General features: G+C 52.8%; 1 protein-coding gene across 10 annotated transcripts in view; it reads left to right on the forward strand.

Moving 5' to 3' along the window:
* Dlgap4 (DLG associated protein 4) overlaps nucleotides 1-20,473 on the forward strand; it is a 150,731-nt gene that overhangs the window by 61,220 nt on the left and 69,038 nt on the right. The window lies entirely within an intron of this gene.

A 20,473-nucleotide genomic window follows, 5' to 3' on the forward strand; every position in this document is an offset into this window, starting at 1 on the left:
ATTGTAGAAGTGGCCAGTAGTGGACCGTGGAGTAGAGAGAGGAGCGGAGGTCAGGGTCTGAGCAGAACCCTGACGCTTGGGCAGGTAAGCTCTGGAGAGGTGAGGTATGCAAAGGAGACAGCAGCGGACACGGAGCCAGGGCCAGGAAGGCTCAGAGGAAAGGCAGGAGCTGTGGGTGAGGAGACACATCTACCCTGCTAGGACCACAGGCTGTGGTGGCAGTAGGCAGGGAGCTCCTGAGCACAGATTTCACAAACTGGCCACTGACAAATCTTTCACTTGCCTTGTCACTTTGGGGAAAATCATGTGACCTCTCTGAACTTCGGCTGAGCTTCTTAGAAACTGCACTTGGTCACATGGAAAAGAAGAAAACAAACAGGATTTATATAAACACCCAGGAGGTTGTGACAAGAATCCAGATGGAGCCGGGCGTGGTGGCACACATCTGTAAGACTAGCACTTTGAAGGTGAAAGCTGAACAATTGTGAATTTGATTGAGGCCAGCCTCAAAATTGTGGCAAGTTCAAGGCCACTCTAAACTGCACTGGGAGGCCCTGTGTCCAGACAACAACAACTCAAAGGCTAGAGATGCAGCTTAGCAATAAAGCATTTGCCTACTCTGGCGAAGGCCCTGTGTTTGATCCCCTGAACTACAGAAAGCAGGAAAAGAATGGAAAGAATGGAAGGAAGGAGAGGGGAGGGAGGAAGGGGAGATGGGAGGGACTATCCAGACAAGCCAATCTGGGACAGTGCAGCAAGTCATGTGACCAGAAGTCCAGGCCTCCGCCATGCTTGGGCTGTGTCTTTCCTTCTCATGGCTACAAAGTTGTTGTTCCACCTCTGCACTGGTTGTCTGAATTCTAGGGGGGAGAAATGTTTTTCTGAGGTTACTGCTTTTTGAGCCTTCTTTAGCAGAAAAACAATAGCCTTCCTGGAAGCCCCTTCCAGGAGGGCTTGGGCCTATATTTCCAGCCCCGACCCTGCCTAGCCACTATCTGAACATATCTGTATGCCCATCCTACCTGCAAGGGAAACTAATGCCATGGGCATTTCTAACATTGTCTAGCTCCAGTTAGAGAGAGGGGAGAATGGCTAGCAGGAAAACTGGCGAGAGCCACTTTGGAGTGTTCCTCAGAGACCCCCTGAGGTACTAATGTTCACAGCCGCCTAGGCACCAGGGACAATAACTCTCTCTTGGGAGAGCAGGCTTGCCTCTGAGCTGCCATGCATGCATGCATTCATCCAGCCCCCCGAACGGTGTTTCTGACAGAACCGTAAGCCACAACAGGACAGTGAGCACCTTTGGCGCTCACAGTGTATGTGGGAGAGACAGGTGAGTTAATCAGCAGATGATCTCCACTTCCACATCATACCAAAGTCTGGGTGTCCATTGCAGGATAAGAGCAAGTCTGAGGATATCCTGGGCTACACAGAGAGTGTTTGCCTTCGATGCCCAAAGGGTGCTCAGGACAGAGATAACTACTCATCAGATGGCTGAGGAGCCAGCTCAAGAAGGCTTCGCTGGTGTGATGACCGGGGGGCTGGAGGCTCAGACAAATTTCTTCGTGCCTGAAGGAATAGAGCCAAGAGCTCAGTGAGGTCAGGTGTGTAAAAAGAGGGCATATCATTGACCTCTTCTCTTTTTTATTTTTTATTTTTTTAAGATTTATTTATTATATGTAAGTACATGGTAGCTGTCTTCAGACACACCAGAAGAGAGCATCAGATCTCATTACAGATGGTTGTGAGCTACCATGTGGTTGCTGGGATTTGAACTCAGGACCTTCGGAAGAGCAGTCAGTGCTCTTACCTGCTGAGCCATCTTTCCAGCCCAAGGGACCTCTTCTCTTGGCCTGGGGATGAGGGTCCTCAGTCAAGTGCTCCCCAGAGGCCTTTCTGAGCTATGTCAAAGCAAAGCAGCCTGGAGGCCAGACATGTTGGTACATGTTTGCACTCCCAACACCCTACATTGGGTATATGGCCAGTTTAAAGGAGCCTGGGCTACGTGGGACCCAAAAGCTAACCAAAGGCAGGACAAAAACAAAACAGAAAACAGGCTGGGAGGCAGGCTTGAAGAAAGAAAATTAGCTCTTCCTCTGAGGCCTTCCTAACCGTGACTCCAGTGACCAGTTGGAGAGATCGGTGGCTTTGGGTGACTAGATTTTGACATTTTTGACCTCAACCCAGGGCTCTGTGGAGAGCCACGCCCTCTGCCTTGTCCTGGGTGCTGACCATGCGGGGGGAGTTGTCCGTGGTCCTGAAGAGAGGATTCGTCCTGCCCTGGAGTTTTTTTTTTTTTCTTTTTTGGCAGGAGGGGTGGGAGTGAGTGCTGTCCCTGATTCTGTCTTCAGGAATTTTTAAAGAATCCTTTCAGAGTATGGTTTTCTGAGGGCCCAGCTGTGAGGTCAGCTTTTTGACCCTGGCACTGAACAAAACCTGAGAACTGGGTTTGGATGGTGCTCGTGGCTCCTCCGTCTTCATGAGCCCCACAGGAGCTTCTTATGTAATATGCCGCTCACTTCTAAACTTCAGCCTGCAGGGGAGGGCTGCTGGCATTCTCACTTCAGAGGTGAGGGGACAGAAGCTTAAAGAAACCAAAGGGACCCATAGACCCTATCTCTAGTCTCAGTTCCCCTGACTGTACTAGGGAAGTTGCTGGTAGAGTCTTATGGAGCGGGGTTAGGGATATTTCTATGTGTTGGGCCCTGTTCCAGGTGCGTAAGCATCCAGGGCCCTCTCCTTTATACCTACCCTAAGGCAAAGTGCCTGGCTCCCTTCCACAGACATAGAAGCAGAGGTGAGGGGCTTCCCTCAGGTTCCGTAGCTAGAAGGTGTTAGGAAGCCCTTGTGACAGAAAGCCACAAGCCAAAATATCAGGATCAGAAAGGATCCTGGGTACAACCCAATGCAGATCAAAGGAGGGGTGTGACCTGCTCGGCTAGGCTGACTCTGGCTTCCTGTACCATTTCTCCCCTTACAGCCGGTCTCCTCACAATACCTACGCTCCATCAAGATAAGAAAAGAAATTAGTAGTGCCACAAACGAGGTGTCAAAGAGCCTATGGTTCAAATCCTGGATCCGCCTCAACCGTGTGGCCTCAGACAAGTCACTTGTCCTCTCTCGTCCTCTTTCCTTACCTCCGGCAGAGCAGATGCATACTTATCCCTGGCCCCCAGGACGGTGTACGGGTCAGAAGAAACCGTGGATGGGGAAGGGCTAGCAGAAAAACCAAACCTCTAAGGTGACACAGTCAGAATGAGAAGCAGATGAAGACCCAAGATAGCTGCCCCAAGCCACCACTTCCTCCTCCCAGACAGACTGGTAGCTTTGGCCTGGGAGCTACTTGGCATCCTTAGCTAACAGGGTTCTCTTTGAGCAGGCTGACCTGAGCCACAGAGCCAAGTGTCCCTGTGGGGACCAGTGGCCGAGCCAGCTTTGGCTGCCCTGCCTCCTCAGTTCCCCCGATGGCTCCAAGCTTAATAAGCCTCGTGGGCTGCTGTCAAGCCTAATTAGGCTGTCCTTGGCCATCCTGTCTCCAAGGGCCTGTTGTGGCCATCTGAGGCCCTGGTCATGACCGTAGCTGGTGCCCTTGGCAGCCATTGGTTGTCCTGAGTGGAAGTAGCTGCCTGCTCTTACCCATGACTTAGAAGGTCCAACTCCCTGGCTTAGCTCCTGGACCCCAAGGAATGGCTATCCCCTCCTCTGACACCTGACTCTGGCCCCAAGGCCTAGTGCTATATCAAGGGGAGGAAGAAAAGGGGAAAAGATGGTGGAATAAGAGAGAATGGGAGAGAATGGGTGGAGAAGGATGGCGTAGGCTTAGCACAGCAGGCAGCCTTGTTCCCCAAGACTGAGGACACTTATGGGACCAAACTGCTTCATCCACAGTGAGAGCCTCCATTGGCTGTGCAGTTCGCAGCACGGCCCTGGGAGAGGACATGGCTTGTGGTCTAATGGAAGGTTCAGTGTGGGGCCAGACTCAGGGTGGAGTGCTGTTCAGGTTAAGGATAGAGCCTGGGGCCTTGCCTGCACTCCCAGGAGTCATCAGCACAGACCAGCAGAAGGAAAGAAAGTAGACAGGGAGGAAGAGAGGAAAACCACGTGGTCTGCGTGGAACTCTCCTGAGCCCAAGACTGGCTAGCTCAAGGATGCATCAATCATAATCAATTAGTTATCTTTGCATTTCACCATATTGCACTGTTCCCATCTACCGAGTGGAAGGGCAGCTGAAGCAGGGGCTCTTCTGGAAGGGCAGCGCTCCCTGGCTGTTTACGCCTCGCTCGCCCTTCTGGTGGGCAGTCTGACTCCACTGGGATCCTTGCGGTGTGTGCTATGCTTTGGGAGTAGGGAATTCTGTGTTCATAAACACTGCCGAATGGCCCCACAAGGTAACCACGCCGCCTTGCACTCCTGTGAGTGATACATCCGAGTTCCCACATCCTAGCTCCTCTCCATCAGTTGATTTAACACTCCTTAATTTTGCCAATCTGTTGGGAGAAAAATACCTCCTCTTCATTAGCATCGTCAGCCATTAGAGAAGTCGAATGCCTCATTAGGCGTTGAGTGGTCATCAGACGACTTCTGCAGAACGCCTGCTCACGCTCCTTGCCTGCTTTGTTTTGTTGTTGTTTGGGGTTTTTGCTTTTGTTTTTGGTTTTTTTTTTTTAAATGGGTCACATCTCTTCTTCCTGTTAATTTGGAAAAGAGGTTTGAATGAACACACATCTTAGCATTTGTCACAGGTGTTCCCTGCCTGCTCCCCCCCCCCATCACTTGTCATTGAACTTTGTGTGATGTGCTGGTGGAGTAGTGTGGAGCCCTTCCCTTTTGTTGACTTTTCTCCTCTGCATCTTGTTTAAGAGGCTTTCTCCTCCTGAGGTCACTTCCTGTCCTCCAAGGTCACTGCATGTCCCTTCCTAGCGATATGCGGCTTCTGCTTCCTTTTTGTGTTTTATGTTTGTGTCCCTGGGGGCTGTTTTGCTTTGCCGTCTGCTTTGCTGTATTCTGTGAGAGAGTATCATGTAGCCTATGCCGGCCTTAACTCTTGTAGTGGGGATGACCTTGGATCTCCATGCGCCTGATCCCACTTTGCGGTGCTGGGGTTACACACGTGCACCGTCACGCCCAGTTTATTCCATGCTGGAGCCAGAGCTCAGGGTATCATTCATGCTTGGCAGGGACTGTGCCAACTGAGCTGTGTCTCTGAGCCCGTTTTTAGATCTGTCTTCTGTCGTTGCATGTGGTGTGGAGTGGGATCTGACTTCCTCTTCCTTGGGCTGGCCTGTGGTCCCGGCAGTGTTTATTGAATAGTTAGCCCCTCGTGCTCTCACGGAGTATCATCTCTGTTGTACACTCCAGTGCTGCGTGTTTATGGATGGATTTTCGGGAGTGCTGCTGTCTCATTGAGCTCTTCATCTAATCCAGTCCTGTGTGGAATCTGTGCTAAGTCTCACAGTTTCAACAGGGACACACTGGCAGGTGGGCAGAGCAATTCTTGATCCTCCCTGAACCTGTCCGTAGTGTTCCATGTTATTGGCACCCCTCCTGGGCGTTTCCAGGGAAGCCAAGGGGACAGCCCACCTTGGGCGAGGACAGCACAATTCTGCCCATTGTAGTTTGGTGTCCTCCAGGCTGAGCCCCATTTCTTGCCTGTTCCTTCTGCCCTATGTTCTGTCTGTCTGTCAAGAGCCTCAGATACATGCAGCCCTTCCCAATGGGAGGAAATGCGGGCTGATGCTAAATGGAGGTCATCCACTTCCTCCTGTGACCTCCACTTCCTGTGACCCACTTCCTCCTGAATCTGGAAGCCCGAAAAGCACCAGTCCTTCCTCCTTGACCTGCCCTTCATTGCTGTCAGGGGCAGACGCCGGCCTCACTTCTCCCCTTTTCTTTCTAGACTTTCAAACTCTGTCATCCTAACTCCCTCTGATGTCCATCAAAGCCTCGGCTGCAGTGGCAGGCAGCTTGGCATTGTCTGAGCTGGAGTTAGATACAGCTGCTTCAGATTCTCGTTCAGGCTTCTTAGCTGTGTGACTCTGGAAAACCCAACTAACCTCTCTGTGTTCTTTGGCTCAGCAGGTGTATACATCTAGGGAAGCTAGGAGCTGGTGATGCCGGGCCCTGAGGTAAAGCCGATTGCCCTGACATAACTTCAGCAGTTAGCATTTTAGCAGTGAAAGATTTGTTTCTTTATTCCTTTTCTTCCTCTCCTTCTAGAAAGTTCCCTCGTTTGAATTAGAAGGATAAACAGGAAGAGACGGGGAAAGAGCGAGTGAGGGCAGAAGTGTGACAGCCCAAGGCTGTGCTTTGCTGACGCGAGGCTCACTCAGAGCTCCCGAGCTCCTAGACAAGGAAACGGGGAGACACACATAGCTCAGTGCTCAGTGCCCTTGAGAGGAAAACACAACAGCTGATTGTTCAGGTTGTGTAGCTGGGCTGTGTCCTCAGAGCTGTCACAGAGCAGCCGTACTCGAAGTGCGGCTGCGACAGCATAGCCCCAGAAGGTCTGAGCTTCAGAGGAGCCATAGCTCCTGGATCCCCGAAGGCAAGGACAGCGGGTGAGTGATGGAGCCCAAACACTTAGTCTCCCAGTCTGATGGGAGAGACACTTGGGACCACATCTGTGTGCAGCCGGGGAAAGGCCTATGGAGGGCAGTTCTTGTCCGGGGAGGGGTCTTCCACCCATGATGGTGGTAGGTCAGGTAATGAGCTCTCCAGTGGGCCCAGTCTGGAGAAAGAGCATCGGCCAGTCCTCTCCTGGTGCAGATGAGGGGAGCTTAGAGATCCTCGCTGAGCTGTATGTACATCCTGAGATGGGGCAGTCGAGGTTCAGTGAAGACAGGGATGACCCTGAAGTCGCAGAGGGGCAGGAGCCCTCGGGATCAAGGGCACACCGCCGCCTTGTCTCTCGTCCTCCCGCCCCCTGCCACACTCTTGCTCTGGGCTCTGACTCGCTTCCTGCAGGGTCATTAACCACCTACGGCCTGCCACGTGGTGTCCCCCTATATTTAACTCCCACACTGTGATTTACTGGGGCCTAGAATAGCAGCCCTCCTCTCTGCTCTCCCCTCTAGTCTCCCTAAAGTCATGCTCCCAGCTCCCACCCTAGGAAGAGCAGTCTGGATCCCAAAGAGTACTGGCCAGTCCCTGAGGGAGGGAGACCAGCACAACAGGAAGGAAGTCCTCCACATGCCACGCCAAAGCCAGACCAGGCCTCAGTCCCTTTTCTCGCTGAGCCCTGACTTCAGCTCCAGACTGAGCTGTGGCTCCTCTCACCAGGTTGAACCTTGACCCTGGCTCTAGCCTGAGCCCTGATCCATATATATCCATCCATCTAGCCTGCCTGCCTCCCTCCCTCCCTCCCTCCCTCCCTGCCTGCCTGCCTGCCTGCCTGCCTTCCTTCCTTCCTTCCTTCCTTCCTTCCTTCCTTCCTTCCTCCCTCCCTCCCTCCCTCCCTTCTCCCCTCCTTCCGTCCCTCCCTCCGTCCCTCCCTCCGTCCCTCCCTCCCTCCTTCCCTTCCATCCTTCATTTTCATTTACTTATATGTATGATTTGTGTATGTATGTTTTGCGTATATGTATGCATGGGCACTGTCCATGCCTCGTGTCCACTGAGCTCAGGAGAGGGTGTCATGTCCTCTGCAACCAGAGTGACGGATGGTTGGGAGCCACCATGTGGGCCCTAGGCCCCGGGTCCTCAGCAAGAGCAGCAAGCGCTCTTAACCACTGAGCCATCTCTTCAGCACCTCCACTCTGCCCCATCTTTTTTTCTTGCTCGACCCCTAGCCACTGGTCCCCGCCTTCAGTCGTGCCTGAGGGTTTTTATATAAGACATGACCCCATATTCTGGCTTTGGCCTCAGGGGCCAGGGATCATTAGTGGCCATGGATGAGAGACAAAGCCATCGGCCCACCTGCCCTGACTGTGAACTCCTCTATATCCCCTCACTGGCTGCCAGCAGTGGCCAAGCCTCTTTCTCCTAATTGGCCTTCTATCTAATTCCCGAGCCATGTGATCAAGTCAAGGGCTGTGATATTTATAAAATCTGTGTCCTTCTTGATAAAGCCAGCCTCAGGGACCTGGTTCAGAGCCACTGGTTTCATCCCTCTGAACCCTAGAACTTCAAACCACATCTGCCACAGAGGGCCCTCATCACAGTACACCTGTCATCCACTGAAGTCACAGCTCCTGCACATGGGCACCGCCCCCTCTCTGATACCTGCTCCGACTCACAAAGCTGTTTCAGGCAGCCAGAACCCTAGCTGAGTGGCAGGGGCAGCCTGGGAACTTGAGGGTGACTCACCGTGGTCTCTGAGTGCTGGCTGCTTTGTCCTGCACGTGGAGCGGAGCCCTCCCCCGCAATCTGCAGCGCTGTGGGTAGGAAGCAGTAGGCGGGAGGGAGGGCTACTCTGGTGGTATGTGTACCCGTGTACCCAGCGCAACCAGTGTCGTTGGAGGAAGAGCCCTGGACTGCTGGTCCCTGTGTTTGACGGGCACTGTTTGAATTATCTGGAATTCTGAGTTAAAGCAGACTGCCCTCCTCCAGGGCAAAGCCCCCTCACATTCTATGGGCAACCCCCCCCCTTGCCTCTACTTATGTTCCTGCCTTCCCTGTTTCAACAGATCCTTGTCTCTTGGGGTTGTTCTCTGATCATGCCAACATCTTTCTCCCTGTATTTTCTGCCCTGACATCAAAATGCTTCCCTTTGGAATGTTTGCTGCTGAGCACTGTGCACCAGGTTCTGCTGAGGAGGAAGGACAGCCCGACTGTCCCTGCTATCAAGGGATGTCAGTCCATGACTTTAGAGTAGGGCTTGAGTTTCCTTTCTTCCTCCCCCACCCCCCTTCCAGGATCTTTCTCCATGGCTCTCACTTGCCTGGAACTATGTATAGCAAGCTGGCTTCCAGCTCTGAGATCCACGGGTCCCAACGGCTGGACCTAAAGGCTCACACCATCATGCCTACAGAGCTCCCCTGTTTCTTCTTTGCTGTGACCTTGGGCAAATTGTTGGGGATTTCCAGCCTTGTCTGTCCTGTGGGTTGCTACAAAGAGGCTCTAAGGCTACATAATCACAGCCATGCCCATGCTTGGGTAGAGGATGCAGTCTGAGGTTGGCCAGGGCTGGAGGAGACACCTGTCTGGGGAAAGGGGATAGCTTACCCTCAGGTGGGACTCCTGTGTGGGATCCAAGGCTGGGGGCTTCAGTGCAGTGAAACTCCAGAAGCTCTGAGTCCCGTCCCTGGGGGACCCTCACTCTCGGACCACAGCCTGTGGTCAGCTTACGGGGCTGGGTTTGGAGGTGGGGCTAGATGGGATGCATGGGAGGGTGGGGTCGGTGCCAGCCTCCTGGAAGATGACAGCGCTAGGTTGAGGCCAGAGGCAATGAGGATAGGAACAAAGCAGCAGGCCAGATTCAACAATCAGGTCGGGAATGTCCAGCCTAGCTGATAGACCAGAGAAAGAGCCGTCAGAACAATGGAAGGGACAGGAAACACCAGAGCCTAGCTCAAGTGACAGGGGCTACCAGGAAGGACATGCTGGGAGGAGCAGGCCATGCGTTGTCTTTCTGTCAGGATTCCTCCTATCACATAGTCTAATGGAAGATATAGACCAAGATATAAACAATGAGTGACTGCTCTGAAGAAAATGAAGTAGGGAGACACGGGTTTGGGTGGCACCTGCCTAGACCTGGAGGGTACCAGGGAGACTTGGTTAAGAAGAGGCGGCATTTGGGAGAACCCCTGAATGAAACAGGGATGCAGCCATGTGATGCAGCACATTGTGCCTGCTAGGGGGTGGGGGTGGGGGAAACAACCAGTGCAAAGGTCCTGAGGCAGACAGACAGACAGATAACTGGCTCAGCAAGTCCAGGGAGGGACAGGGAGGGCAGGTGGGCTGAGGCTATGGAAGGTACTTAGGATGACCTGGGCTTAATGGCTTCTGCATCAGGAGTTGTTAATTTTGGTTCAGAACTTAGGGGTAAGGATGGAGAGAGACCACAGAACTGAGAGTTGTTGGGAAAGAATGGATGATTGATTTAGAGCAGACGAGGTGTGTCAGGACTGAATGGGTATCTGGCTGAGAGACGGAGGGGGCCGGAGGACCCTGGATTCTCCCCTTTGTCTCATGGCCTGGGGCTGGTTCCCTTCTTGGGCTGTTGAGTCAGGAAACCAATATTTGGGCTGAGGACAAAGTAAAGGAGATGCTGTTTGACTGGAGTCCAACCCTTCTGGAGACCATGGGATGGAGAGCCAGCTGGGGCAAAACCATGCGTAACCCTGATTCTCTAGAGACTGAACTTGCCCCCAACCCAGCCTGAAGATGGGACCACAACCCTTCCAAACAGATAAGCAGTGTGAGAAATTGAGGCAGGAGGCTCTGTGTATCCTGCGGTTACCACGTGCATTTCATACACCTTGTCCTGGCATTAAACAGATTGGGCTGCCATTGTCCAGGGGAGGACAGAGGCTCAGACAGGGACATGACCAACCCAGTGTCACACAACGAGAGCATATTCGAACTCTGAGAAAACCCTGAGGCATCTGGGAGCAAACCCGGGGATTTGTCTTCCTCCAGCCACAGCCTCTGCTGTATCTGTAGGGAAGTCTACCTCAGGCGGCCCAACTCTCTACTTCACACCACACTCGCTTTCTTTTTCATTCTCTGAACCCTTGAGTCCTTTCCCAGCCTCAGGCCCTTTGCATATACTGTGCTGTCTGCCTAGAACCCCCCCTTCACGTGTATCCCCATCCTGTCCATTTCTCCTCACCCATGAGATGCCGTCAGTTCAAATATAACTCCTACAGATGGCTTTGTGTGACTTTTCATCCTTCTTGGCCCCCATCTTTTTCCAAGGCTCTGGCTCCTGCCACCAGCCTCATCCATCTGTGTAGCTATGTTTAAGATCTTTTTCCTTAAGAAACTGGCTGGGGCCGGGCGTGGTGGCGCACGCCTTTAATCCCAGTACTTGGGAGGCAGAGACAGGTGGATTTCTGAGTTCGAGGCCAGCCTGGTCTACAAAGTGAGTTCCAGGACAGCCAGGGCTATCCAGAGAAACCCTGTCTCAAGGGAAAAAAAAAAAGAAACTGGCTGGGTACCCCTGAGATCACGGGCCTCAGTTCTTAGGGTCCCTACTAGGCCAAGCACAGGAAAGAGAGGTACTATTCTATGCCTCTGCCTTGTGGTCTCTGAAGTTGTAGCCTGCTGGGGCTCCAGATGCCTGCCCCCTACTTCCTGAGATGGACTTCATGTCCTCAGCCCTGCTGAGGGATGACGTCAGTCCTTAAGTGGCTTGTGAGCTCCTCCAGGCTTGCCTGGGCTCTGGGTGTGTATGTGTGTGTGTGCATGCACGCACATGGCTCTGGGCACACGCACGTGCGTGCACGGGCCTCCGTGAGTAATTCCAGTGATCCTTTAAAACGCTGTCTCCATGGAGAGGCCGCCCCCGCCCACCCAGCCCCAGGTGGCTGCCTCTGCCACCCTTCTGCCTCCCCAACCCGCTCCTCCATGACCCAGATCCGACCTGCCTCGACTCCCACATGCCCGGGCTTCAGGCTTCTACAATCTCAGGGTTGGGGGCCTCTCCCCAGACACACCTTCTCATTCAGAGTCGGTTCCAGGTTCCAGCAGTGCTTCTTGAGGCCATGTGGAAAGAGTGGGTGCTGGTGGGCAGCTGCCTGGGTTGGGTTGTGATTCCCTCACCGAGAAAAGATAAAGATGCTTTGCTGGGGGTTATGGTGGCCTCCGAATCTCTATGTCCTCCCCTTCTTCCACTGCTCAGCTGTACTGGCCATTCACGCGTGCACGCACGCACGCACGCACGCACGCACAGAGCATGCTTGCTTCTGTTCTAGTTACTTCCCTACCGGGAATGCTCTTCACCATGGGTTTCAGAGACACACCTCTCACTCCTATCCAGAGACACTTCCTGAAAGCCTTTCCTCACTTCTCTTTCACTATGCCCAGAGGAGACGCCCAGTGACTTACTAGTAGATAAACAGCTGAGTGAGTACACAGCTTTGGCAGATATTTGGCACCCAGGGCACTAACCAGCTGTCTTCCCTGTCACAGCCACTGTCCATCAGAAGCACAGCACGGGTGAGTGCCATCGTCCTTGTGTTCCCTCAGTGCTGTGACTTGGGTGGAGTGGGCAGTATTGCCATCTTCTGGAGAGGGACTGCAGGCTTCCAGAGGCACAGGGTCTCCGCAGCTGAGCAGGTCAGCCTCCAAGGCCAGTACCCACTGCCACCTGAGGGTCACCACCTGCAAACACTGTGCTATCAGGAGCCCTACTGGGATGGTATCATATCCTGGGAACTGCTGCCCACAAGATGAAAGAGGTTCTGGGTAGAGGATGCAGGCAGGAGCTAAGGCACTTCCAAGTTGGCTTCCCTGAACACCTGGGAAGTCACCCCAACTGACCACACATCTAAGCTGGGTGAAACCACGAGCTACATTTTCTAACAAGCTCTTGAGTGGCGGATCTTGGAGACACAGGCTGCCACGAGGCAAGGGAACCCACCTCCTTCTTAGGGACCTTTGTCTGCATTTATGCTTTCAGAACCTGATCCAAACTGCTTTGAAGTCAGACCTTAGCTAAGTTCTCTGCTGTGTGAGACTAAAGATGGCCATTCCTCTGTCCATCCAGGTGTGATTGCTCATCCCAGCACCCGTGGAGTAGAGCATGGGCCAGCTTCCTGGCATGGGGTGGCAGTGCTCTCTTAGATGGCACAGCTCACATAAGCCTCCTCTGAGCACACAGACCCAGAGAGCAGCAGGACTGGCCAGGCTACTTTGTTCTCAGGGGAAGACTGATTTGGGTCAAGAATTACTGGAGAAGGGTGTTCTGTCTCCTCCCGTCCTCTCTGGGGTTGTGGTTCAAGGGGAGCTGGTGGCCCTGGGTCCATGCTTTCTAGGAATCTCTTAGTTGCAGCGACATAGATCTGGAGAAGGCCTGGAGGCCTGGAGGACTTTCCCCCTTAATGTCAGCACTGAGCTGTGGCTCGCTCTTTGGGTTCATGTGAGCCGTGTCCCACAAACGCTCATGTTTTCATTATTGTTCATGCCTAAAAGATTTTTTTTTCCCTATTTGGCTTATTCCCTGACCTATGAGTTACTTTTGATTTTTGTAGGTTTTTAAATTTTGTGTGTTTGTATGTGTGCAGGGCACACACCCAGCACATATGTGGAGGTCAGAAGACAACGTTAGCAAGTCAGTTTTCTCCTCTCTAGTGGGTTCTGGGGATTGAACTCAGATTGCCAACACTGTGTAGCTCTGGCTGGCCTGGAGTTTACTAAGCAGACCAGGCTGGCCTTGAACTCCTGATGAAGACAACCAGCTTGGGTTGGTTGTGTCTTTGGTATTTATTGAGACTTGCTTCATAGTTCAAAAATGTGGCCAGTTTTCATAAATGTCCCATACTTGTTTGAAAAAGGACACCTCTCTGCTCCTTTGGGATCAAGCAGTTTCTGTGTTCTTAAGATGCAATGACACTTCTGTCAGGAGAAGATCCAGGGGCCGTGGAAGCAGCTGCCTGAGGAAGAAGTCCATCTCAGGGAGTAGGGGGCAAGTGTCAGGAGCTGGTAAGTCTGTGTAATCAGGGAAGGCCTCCTGCAGGAGGTGATTTTCAGAGATGTAAATGTTAGCCAGGAAGGAAAGTTGGGAGGGGCGTTCCGCCCAGAAGGAGCTGCACAGTCAAAGTAGATATGACGGTAGAGTAAAACGGAAACAGAACACATCTTTTTCTGGCTGAGGTGCAGAAAATCTGAGGGTCAGAGAAGTTGTGTTTATTAGAAAGCACGCCCCCAACCAGGCCACAAAGAAAGGTGTGACAGGAGCTTTGATTAGCTAAGGCTAATATGCTAATGCCAGATAGAAGCGCTAAGCTCTGGCTGTAGTCCAGGCCCCCCGCTGTGCCTTCTGGCTTGATTCATGAGTCCCCTCAAAAGCTTTAGGCGGTTGGTGTTCTGATCACCCGCCGTTCATAGGTGAGGACTTAGACACCAAGAGGTTAAGTGAATTTACCACGGGCTCCACGGCTCCAGGTGCTGGGGCCAAGTGGATTCGTGCTGCCGCCGCTGCCAGACACTATTATTCTGGCGGCGCAGGCGGTACTAGGAGTTGCATGTCAGTGTAAAAGGGACATTGCAGGGAGGCTCCTACAAGACAGTTTTTTGGGGGATTGAGAGCTACTGTGACCTGCCTCCTCTGTTCAAATGAAAAGTGGGAGGCAGAACTCAAAATCTGCACCCATCGGAAGACTTGTCTTGGGGGGAGGCATGAGACTGAAGGAGAAGCAGAGGGTTGGACCTGTGGGGATGGAATGAAAAGGGGGAACAGCATCATTATGGGGGGGGGGGAGGAAGAGAGGGAGGGAGGGAGCTGCTTTATTGGGGAATCGGAGTCAGCTACCTTGACTAACCTCCAGGGTGTCGGCCAGGCCTGGCAGGTTCTTCTCACAGCCAGCCCCGCCCAGCCTGGCAGATAGGCGATAGGTGCGGGCACAGCCAGCACCCTCTCAGGCCTGGGTGGCAGAGGCTGCACGCTTGAGAAAATGATGTGTCTGTTCCGAGAAACCAAATGCCCTACGATGAATCCAATTAGATTTCATAGGCACATGCGAATGCGATCCATCTTAAACATACTCTGCGAATCTCCGGCCTTGGATGAATATTTCATTCTATGTCAGCAGCTGGAGCAAGACTAGCGAGCGGCAGCCAGCACCTCCCTAACAGGTGGGGCCACATGTCCCCATAGAGGAGGGGTAGTCCAGTTTGCACCCCTTAGGCTAGTGGGTCCTCAGGCAGTCTCTTTGCCTCCCAGATATCACTATAGCTCCCATCCTGGTCCCCCCACCCCCATGACCTGGGCTGAACAGGGAAGTCCATGCTCCTTTGTGCCACACTGAGCATGGCACTGGTGTTGAGGACACAGCCTTGTACAGAACAATCCAAACGTACTTTCAGGGCTCATAGCCCAGAAGGTATGGGAATAGGAATGGACACAAAGACCACATCAGACATAGGTGAGCTGTGCTATGTGGGGAAGAGAAGGGAACTTCCATGCAGGTACAGGGTCAATGGCCTCTGTACCCCCAAAGTGGTGGTGCTTGTACCAGCCTATGAATTGGGCAAAGTATCCTAAGAACCTGGCTCTGCACATGCAAAGGTCCTGAGGTAGCAAAGTGCTTATGAGCTCAAAGAACAAGGAAGCTCAGCATGACTGGAGTCAAGGCCACAGTGAGGGTTTCTGCTACACCAAAGTCCTACAGACTGAGAAACTATGCCCAGCTGCAAAATGAACGCGAAGGCAAGCCCCATCACCTCTGTGGGCTCAGTTTCCCCTTCTGTAAAATGGAACCTATGCAGATCTGTCACATGGGCCAATGTGTCCGGTGACTGGAGGGCCTATGTAACAGGGATGGATCATCACACAGTAACTCATTTACATCCTGCTGACTGAGTGCCCTGTCCTGCAGAAGCTCGGAGTAGCCTGAGGAGGGAGCACAGGACGGTGAAGGATTAGGAAGATAGCTCTGCTCAGGGTTGTACAGCTCCAAGAAGGAGCCAGAGGTGTTCCTGGGCGATTGTTTTCTTCTTCTGTGCTGGGTATAGAAGCCAGGGCTAGGCAAGCGCTCTACCACCAAGATCTCTCCCCAGCCTTTGAAACAGGGTCTTACTGTGAAACAGACGTTGGCCACGACTCTGAGGGCCTCCTGCCTTCGCTTTGGGAGACTTGGGATAGCGACGCTTTGTTTTACTTTTGTTTGCTTTTGTTGTTGTAGTTTTTCGAGACAGGCTTTCTCTGTGTAACAAGCCCTGGCTGTCCTGGAACTAGCTTTGTAGACCAGAGGAACTCACAGAGATCTGCCTGTCTCTGCTTCCTGAATGCTGGGGTGAAAGGTGTACACCACCTTGCTGGGCCACACACTTCCAGTGCTGGGAGGGCTTTGTGCATGGCAAGCCCTTTACAGACTCCAGTCTAAGTCATTTCTAACAAGTAGAAGTGTGTTGGCTCACTGTTCTGAGGAGATAAGAAGTTCAGGGTCAAAGGGCAACCCCTGGTAAGGACCTAAACTAGTGGATCGAGTTTGAGGGCTAATGTGAAGGGAGGAGGAGGGAGCAAGGGCAAGCAAGGGCAAGCAAGTGAGTTCACACAAAGGTGGTCCAGCCTTAGGACCTACTCTCAATAGCATCACAATGGCCATTACATTCCAGTGGATATTGGAGGACAGACACACTCAGACCACAGCAGGATGCAATTCTGCTGTAGCTGGCCCAGGACGGAGGGAACCCATGTTCTCTGTGACCCCAGAGGGCCAAGCTGGGGCTCCAGAGAGCTTGAGTTGCAAGGAGGGGGGGCAACTGCTAGGGAAGTACTGAGCCCGCCCACCCATCAACACTTTTTCCGAAATAGGCAGTGATTATCTATTGCTTTGTCCCCCCTCCCCCAATTCAGTAAATGTTTGTTACCTCGTGGTTTCTGTGGTCCTGGACTTTCAGAGCAGTTCAGCTAGACATTTGTGGCTCAGTGCCTGTTATGCTGTGGTCATCAGATTGGGAGATGTGTGAGTGTGTGTGTGTGTGTGTGTGTGTGTGTGTGTGTGTGTGTTGGTCCTCAATGCCCATATAAAAGGCCTATCATCACACCTATCATCACAGCACCGGGGAGACAGAGACCAAATAGATCCCTGGGGCTTGCTGCTGAGCCAGCTTAGTGTGCTTGGTGAGGTCCAAGTCCATGGGAAACACTGTCTCAAAAAAAAAAAAGAAAGAAAGAAAGAAAGAAAAACCAAGTGAGCGGTACCTAAGGTACGTACATGAGCTTGACTGCTGGCCTCCACACATATATAGCTGAATAGCATTTGCATACATGTACACAGACAGACAGACACACATACACATTGGATGTTACTGACCCTCAGAGACCTGGCTGGCTGGCATGCGCTCTCCTCTAGGGAGCCCTTTCATCGCCCCAGTAACTACTAATCTCTCCCCACCCTGGGCTGCGCCCCAGCTTTGACACTCCCTGGGATGTGTGTTTATGTGTTTTCTAATTGCTGTGTGTATTTCTGCCTCTCGGACTTGACCACAGGCTTGAGCGACTGTGTGAGTCAGAGCAGGCCCCATAAAGGCTGGAGGAATTGAATTAAATGTGCTGGCGGTGGCTGCGTTCTGACCATTCTGTTGTGCTGTTTGCCAGCCTGACCTTCCAGGATGCGCCCTCAGCAGAGGGCAGAGTGAAACGAGCCTCCAGGGTCTGCCTACTCTTAGCCAGAGCTCTCAGCCAAAGGGCAGGTCAGCAGGCCCCCTGTGCCACCTTCTCCAAACCCCTCAGGCCAACCTGGTGACGTCTTGCCTGCTGAACAGGCAGTTAGAGATAGTGTCCCCTGAGCGTGGCACCAACCAGAGGCTTTGGGAAATGGTGGCAAATTAGAAACCTGAGGGGCAGCATGAAGAGTGGGCTGGGGAGTGCCTGGGTTCAAATCTTAGCCCTGCCTTGTGCGGCCTTGTAAATATCTTTTTTTTTTTTTTGTGCCTGATTCTCACTCTGGAGACAGACCTCAAAGGGCTGTGTGGGAATCCAGCTGTGCATGGTAAAGGCTGTGGGCATGCAGGAGGAAGTAAAGGCAGGAGACAAAGCCACAGAAGCACTGACCCACGGAACTTTGGGGTTTCCTTTAGCCACCCGGCGCCTCTCTACGAGACACCCACAGACACTTTACAGGGTGCTGTGCATTCATATTCTTCCTGAGGTGTTGTTTAAATAAATGGATTTTTTTTCCATTTTATGTACATTGATGTTAGCCTTGCATGCATGTCTGTGTGAGGGTGTCAGACCCCCTGGAACTGGAGTTACAGACAGTTGTAACCTGCCACATGGGTGCTAGGAATTGAATCTGGGTCCTCTGGAAGAGCAGCCAGTGCTTTTAACTGCTGAGCCATCTCTCCATCCCCAGAGAGATATATTTTTAAGCTGAGCTAGGATACACATACAATGTACCACCCAAGCCCCCACCTCCACCTCTGTGTGTGTGTGTGTGTGTGTGTGTGTGTGTGTGTGTGCCTGGGGAGGTTAAAAGAGAATGTTAAATCCTTTGGAGTTGGAGTTTTATGCATTTCTAAGATGCCGATCTTGTTACATGGGTGCTGGGATCTGAACTCTGGTCCCCATGATTGCAGAGCAAGTGCTTGAAACTTGTAACCATCAAGTCATCTCCCCAGCCCCAGCCCCACCCATCCCTATAGCCTTCCTCTTCCTTGTTTTAAGACAGGGTTTCACCAAGTTGCTCAGGTTGCCTTTGAACTTAGATGCAGCCCAGGCAGACACAGATTTCCAGCCCCAGCATCTCAGGCTGCTTGTGCACCAGGCCAGTCATTTTCAAGCTGCAGTTGGATGTCATGGAGTGCGTCGCCAACCGCAGACCAACCATCAACACCTCCTTCCCAGGGCTTCTCCTGTGCCCCTACCAACCTCACACCCCCCCCCCCATGATTAAAGTGTCACTCCCCAGCGCCCTCTCCCAGCCCCAGGCAAGCACAAAGCTGCCTTTTGTTCTCCATGCTTGCTCTGCTCTGCGAATCTTCTGTGTCACGTGCCTGACTTTCCTCAGGCTCTGTGCCCACCGTGGCTAAGTATCAGGACTTTCTCTCTTTGGATGGCAGGAGAATAATAACACTCTGTCATGTTGCCAGAGCCCACCGCTTGTAGGTAAGAGGACTGTGTGTGGCTGGGTGCTGTGGCAGAGGGGGAGACCCATGCCTCAGTAGGAATGTGCCCAAACCTGTTCTAGCCCACCTTTAGCCTTAGCTGTACCCCCTCCCCCCACTTGGCCCACACAGGTCCCTCATTGCTGAGGTCATTCCCTCCATTGTCAAACAGAGAGAAGTAAGGTAGGGAAGGTGACCTGCGTTCAGTGCTCAGCAAGCGAACCGGCACCAGTGCCACCATGGCCTCCACAAGCTCAGCAAATAACTTCTTCACTGTGGCCACTCAGAGGTGACAGGTCCAGCCAGGCCCTGATGGCAAAGGAAGATGATAAGCCCCTGCTTACCCTAAGAGCTGTCTCCCAGTGACCCCTGAGCTGCCCTTCGACCCCTGCCCTTCCAAAAGGCTGAGGAACACTCACCCCAGGGCTCTCTCCCAGCTCTCTCCAGACCTCTCCTCGAACTCAGAAATCCGCCTGCCTCTGCCTCCCAAGTGCTGCGCCACCACGCCCGGCTTCCTTGTGCTTTCTTAGCTGCTTTCTCTGTCTCCTGTCCTACCCGGGCTCGCTGTGCACAGCACCAGAGACAACATGGGAAAGGCACACGAGTGCTCCCTTCCCTTCTGTAGCATAAGAGAAAGACTCTGAAAATGTAAGCAGCTCTGAAGAATAACCAGGGGACCTGGGGTGGGGTGGGGTGGGGTCGGGTGGGGTGGGGTTTAGAGGAAACCATGAAAGGCGTGGAGAGAGGACGGGCTGTCAGTCGGGGAGAAGGTGATGCTTGAACAGAAACGTGCAGCAGTATAAGCAGCCAGATATGGGAAGAGCTGGGAGGGAATTGGCTGGACCTGTACGGACAAAGGTCCTGTGGCCACAGTGAACAGGTACCAGGGGAGTAACTCATGGGATTCCAGTGGTTGAGTCTTCACGAGGAGGCTGCAGTTATGTCAGAGATCAAGAAAAGACCTGAAATCCAGTTAGAAAACCCAGGAAAGGAATTCTACCTTGAATTTTTCCAAGGATGTCTGACGTTGCCCCTCTGTGCCTGTGTTCCATGTATTTAGAGATGTCCGGTTCTTACTGCTATTTCCTGTCTTTTAGTTATTGATGAAGAGATGGAGGCTGGGCATAGCCCCATGACCTCTAACATCCCACCTGAGGCCAGGCAAAGTTAAATGGGATTCGGTCATCCCACGGCTCTGCTGGTATCAAACGTCTTACCCAGGAACTCAGTATCCAGATCCCGGGCAGCTGGACAGAGCTCACTCCCAAGAAGGCCCAGGGGTCCCTCTGTGACTATCTCAGAGAGGCCAGGGCCTGCTGTGGAGCCAGTGTGAGCCATGCATCCCAGCAGTCTGCAATCTTGTCCACCAAACAACTGGTTGATTGAATGTCACGCTTTTCAAACAGTTGCTATGGACACGGACTCTGCAGGAAGCAAGTGGGACCTGGCACTCCTCTGGATCACACATAGCTGTCAGAGGGGAGTTGGAGTCTGGGTCCCAGTTTGGTAGGCAGTAGCAAATGCAGGTACCGAGCCCCACTGTTCTCCCAGCTTTTGGGACTTCAGCCACGAGAGCTGCATTTCCTCTTCTAACATAAGCGTGTGTGCGACCACAGAAAACCTGTATGTTGGCACACAGATTCTGAGGGGTCAGGAGCAGCCTGGTAGCCTGGCTCTTGCCTGGCTCCCTCAGCGAGCTATATCATGTCGCCTTGGCAGGTCTCAGTTCCTCAGACTGACTCAGGACTCAGCAGCCAGCCAACTC

Source organism: Mus musculus, chromosome 2 (assembly GCF_000001635.26).
Source record: "Mus musculus strain C57BL/6J chromosome 2, GRCm38.p6 C57BL/6J".
NCBI classification, from domain to species: Eukaryota; Metazoa; Chordata; class Mammalia; order Rodentia; family Muridae; genus Mus; species Mus musculus.